At 25.2% G+C, this 5,168-nt stretch overlaps 1 long non-coding RNA gene across 1 annotated transcript; it reads right to left on the bottom strand.

The window, feature by feature from the left end:
* Positions 1-824: 824 nt before the first annotated feature.
* On the bottom strand, positions 825-3,802 carry LOC136084854 (uncharacterized). Its single transcript, XR_010640906.1, has 6 exons — positions 3,432-3,802; positions 3,217-3,346; positions 2,518-2,616; positions 1,711-1,855; positions 1,189-1,239; positions 825-1,103 (listed from the first exon to the last, which is right to left on the bottom strand). It is a non-coding gene; the product is annotated as an uncharacterized LOC136084854 (long non-coding RNA).
* Between the last annotated feature and the right edge of the window lie 1,366 nt (positions 3,803-5,168).

The following is a 5,168-nucleotide window of genomic DNA, read 5'->3' as shown; positions in this document are numbered from 1 at the left end:
AACAGCGGATATTTTAAAAAATATCATGTTATTTATAAATTGAACACCGCATAGCAACAACAACAATATATATTCTGAAATAAAAGTTTACATTTCATGTTTGTTTACAAGTAGCACGAGTACTAATCTTAGGTAAATACCAATTAAATAATAATAGCAATCATATAATAACAATAAAGTAAATTTAACGAAGAGGATTATAATAATAACAGTAATACTATTAAATATAATAATGACAATAATAATGATTATATTAGTAATTATAATTATAACAACAATAATAATAATATAAATAATAAGAAAAATAATAGCAATAACAATAGCAATAATAGTTATAGTTATAATAATATTAATAAATATCACATATAAATATTAAACAACTTTAATAAGTAATAATCACGGTAATAGAAATGTAAATAAAATGTAAGTAGTATTAACATCACATATAATAATAATACTAATGACAATAGTAATAATAATCTTTTAAAAGCCTAACATTTTAAATACAGTATTTTTCTAACAAACAGTCAAAAAGACGGTTTGTTAGAAAAAGGCACAGCGACGTGACAAAAACGTGAATTTCACGTTATTTTGGCACGTGACATTTAGGTGACTTTTTTGGTCCCCATGAAATGACCAATTCACGTGATTTATGGACGTGTTTTTCACGTTACTTTAGGCACGTGATATTTAGGTGACTTTTTGGTCCACATGAACTGTCTAAAAGACGTGCTTTTTACGTTAATTTTGGCACGTAATATTTAAGCAATAACTATGCTTTATAAAAACGAAGTGTTTGGATTCGTGTAAAGAAAAAAAACTCATCGTCGAGGAAATATTTAATACGTATTAAATTACATGGTTTTATTAGTCAGTATATTAGTTCTTGACATAAACTTTTTGAATTTGTAATAAAAGCTGCACTTTTGTTAAAATATCCTCCTTATATCCAATAAGTAATAAGTACAAAGTCATAGATCTGCAACTTACGAAGAGCATGCTTCAATCCACAAAGAACGCACTTCAAACATAATATAACGAATCAGTCGATATTTTCTCCTATAAGAGTACGCATCAAACTTTATCTAATGAATCAGATTTAGCTGAAAAGAAACGAATAAAATCTTAAATAATAATATGATTATTTAATAATTATCTCAAATCACAAACTTTTAAAACAAATCTTACTTGGTATTGCCTACCATTTTGGCAACAAGATTTTCTAGTTGTTTTCTTTATCTAAATCATTAAATAATTTTAAGAAAACAATACTACATACAATGTAGAAAAATAAAAAAAGTCATTTGCCTTCTAATTTTATACTCTTATTGCTAAAAAATAAATAAGGATTTAATAAAAAAAGACATAACAAAAAAGTCGATAGATAAATAAAAAAAAGAAGTACAAAATAATAAATACAAGTCTAAATAAATATTGTTTATCTCTCTCTCTCTCTCTCTCTCTCCTCTCTCTCTCTCTATCTCTCTATCTCTCTCTCTCTCTCTCTCTCTCTCTCTCTCTCTCTCTCTCTCTCTCTCTCTCTATATATATATATATATATATATATATATATATATATATATATATATATATGTATATATATATATATATATGTATATATATATATATAATATCTGTCTATAGATAAATATATATCTATATATAAAGTTAATAACTGATGCGCGTGATTAGAAAAAGACCTGTACTCACCTTATGTGATAACATCTGATTAAATAATTTGTATTCTTTGTTTTCCATCTTCTTATATTTGCACTTGTTTCTGCATTAACTTGTTCATACATAAACTCACTAGATGCAAAGGTGACAGCTCACCAAGTTGCTTTAAATGAGTAATCTACAAAGTTTTGAACATTAAATGTAATTTTAGAATGCACAAAGAAAAATTATAACAATTTTTAAAAATGTAATAGTTACCACATAACCACACAATATTATAGTGGGGATTTTATACCATGATTTTCCTACCCATGGTGAGATTTTCATCTTAAGGCTCTTTTTGAGATTCATTCATATTTCATACATTCACCACGGCTAAGGAGCCTCATCTACCCCTAATTATATATAATATATTAAGTATAAAACTAAAAGTATGTATAATAAAGTATTGTCAAATTAGGTCACCAATAAATACTGAGTGCTGAAAATTCAACTCAGAATCAAGTTGCATTCTCCAACAAGATATGAACTAAATTAAATTCTTGCTACAGGGTGTGATCACAAAAAAAGACGAATAGAGGGAATAGTGAATTTTCTCAAACTTTAAAAGTTAAAAGGTTATTGTGTCTTACTACAGAATGATATTCCTAGGCAATAACATAACAATACCATTGGATCTTCCTAGCCAATAATATTTTATACAGAACTTATCATTTGTCATGTAGTTTAATAAATTTAATATTAAATAAGTTATAATAACTTATTTATTATTAAATTAATTACATCGACAAATTTGACAGTCTAAAAAATTATATAATAGGGTAGAAAAAAAAAGTATACCTTGTATTAGGGTTTGATCTTTTGCATTTTGCAATATGAGAATTATCTGCCATAACGTTACACGATTTTGAACTAAGCTTTGTAATATATTTATTAAACCTAAATTGATAAAACTTAGATATAAAATAATATAATATGTTTAGATAAAATATTATATATGTGACATTTTATTTTTGTCAAAAATGCATTGCGATGTTATAAGATATCTTATACCCTGATGCTTTTTTTATTATTATAAAACTGCAATGCAAAATAATTGTATTATTATAAAAGTATAATAAAAAGTAATTACAATAATTAACATATAAACTACATATTTCATACAATCATTATATTAAAAAAATTTTGAAAATTGTTTGCGGAAAATATCCTGAAAAAATTCAGTATATTTTCCCCCTAATTTTTCCCTTAATTTTGCATTCAGCCAAGTTGATGACAATAATATATACTTTAACTTGCATGTATAGAAAACTTTTCGGATATTTGGAAAAAGATAAATTTCAGAAAAATATCCGGTATTCCGGGAATATCCCAAAAAAAATAATCCTAAAATTCAATTATAAAAAAATAGTAAATCAAAAAAAAGAATATCTTTCCAAGTTTCTAATCATAGGTTTTTATTGAGAATAAAAAAAGATCCAAAATACAGGATATTTTGGCAAATGTAACTTTCATGCTTCAATCAAGTAAAATTGTAACCTGGACGAGGTCACCTAAAATATACATGATTGAAACGTGAAGAAGGAAACCGGGTAAGAGCATGCATCAAACTTTATCTAATGAATAAGTCGATATTTTCTCCAATAATAGCTAGCGACACCAAATTTAGCTAAAAAGAAACAGATAAAAACTTAAATAATAATATAATTAATAAATAATTATCTTAAATCACATACTTTAAACACAAGTCTTACATGGTGAGTCGCCAACTGTTTTGGCAACAAGATTTTCTGGTGTTGCTATTTCTTTGATCTAAATCATGAAACAATTTTTAAAAAAAACAATGCTATATTTGAGAGAAACTTGCTTTACATATTGGAAGGTTGTCAACATTGAAAGATGAGTATAATGCAGGTTCAAATACAATAGCATCATAATCATCTTTTTGTGGGGAAAACATTGAACAAATCCGCGTTAATAACCTGTTTTATATTGTACATAATAACAATAGCAATAAAAGTCATATAATATATACAATAACAATTTCATAAATACAATTCAAATATATATATTAATCATATAATATTTAAATAATATAAAAAAATGAAATAAATAAGTATTAACCTTCTTTAACAAGTAAAGCACAAGATCAAGATGTCATATATTACAAAAAGATAAAGTATATAATAATAATATATACATATATCAATAATAAATAACATAACACATTTTTTTATTGATATTATCTTGGATAAATTCTTTAACCTTGTTGATAAAAACCAAAATAATAGAAGAAAATCTATTTTTGGTTTTTATTTAATCGACTCTTGAACAATAATGAATGCAGAAGTTCTACAGACATTATTATTGCTCAAGAATCAAGAATAAGTTCTGCTAGAACTTATAATTTGTCTATGTAGCTTACTTAATTTGATATTAAATTCGTTATAACATAACTTATTTTGTACTAAATTAAGTAAGCAAAATGAACAAATTCGCCAGTCTAAAATATTATATCATAAAATAGAAAAAAAGCATACCTTGTATTTGAGTTTAATCTCATTTGTGGCAAATAGGGACGCTTGGTACTAATTTATTTAACTTAATTTGATGTAATTTGGATATTAGATATTACAACCTAAAATATACTGGACTATTTAGTTTTGTTTTAAATGCATTGCGTTATAAGATATTATATAGACCATTTTTTTTTTTTAATCGTGATTAAACTACAATAAAAATTAATTATATCATCATAAAAGTAAAATAATTATAACTAATATAATGAATACAAAAACTATACTATAAAAAAATAAATATTATAATAAAAATATAATTTTATATTTCTTATCACAGGTTTTTATTAAGAATAAAAAAAGTTCCGTAAGACGCGATATTTTGGCACGTAACTTTCACGTAACTTTCACGTAAAATAGAATAATCCAAACGAAGTCACCGAAAATACACGTGATTGAAACGTGAATTAATCGTTGCGTGCCTACTGGGCAGTTACTAGCAATATAATAAAGTTAGTTACTCGTCTGTTTGTCTATTTTTTAATTTATTTATTTTTGTTTAGTTTTCCTTTAAAAAAAATAGTAGCAGCCAAGTAAATGAGATTCCTTCGGCCTTGGGGAGGTGAATACGGTAAAAAAAAAAAAGTTAAATTCTTTTAGCGCCAAAAGGACTCAGATTTGTAAAATGGTTCCATTGCATTGAGCCACGATAAGAAATGGAGAATCATGTAAGTTTTGATATACTGAAAGATTATACAATTCTTCCTGTAGATTGAGTATTGTATTGGTTTTATGTATTAGAAAAAATATTTTTGAAAAACTTTGGAGTATTTTTTACTGACGTTGGAACATAAATTGAGTAATTTGAGTATGTCTATTTCATAAATATTAAGAGCCCTCGTGCTTCTCGGAAGAAGTTTAGCATTTGTGAAGTGATTTTGAAAATAAATAATTCTTGCTGCATAATTCTTTTGC

This window comes from Hydra vulgaris, chromosome 09, assembly GCF_038396675.1.
Source record: "Hydra vulgaris chromosome 09, alternate assembly HydraT2T_AEP".
Lineage (NCBI taxonomy): Eukaryota > Metazoa > Cnidaria > Hydrozoa > Anthoathecata > Hydridae > Hydra > Hydra vulgaris.
This window is presented reverse-complemented; position numbering and strand designations above follow the sequence as displayed.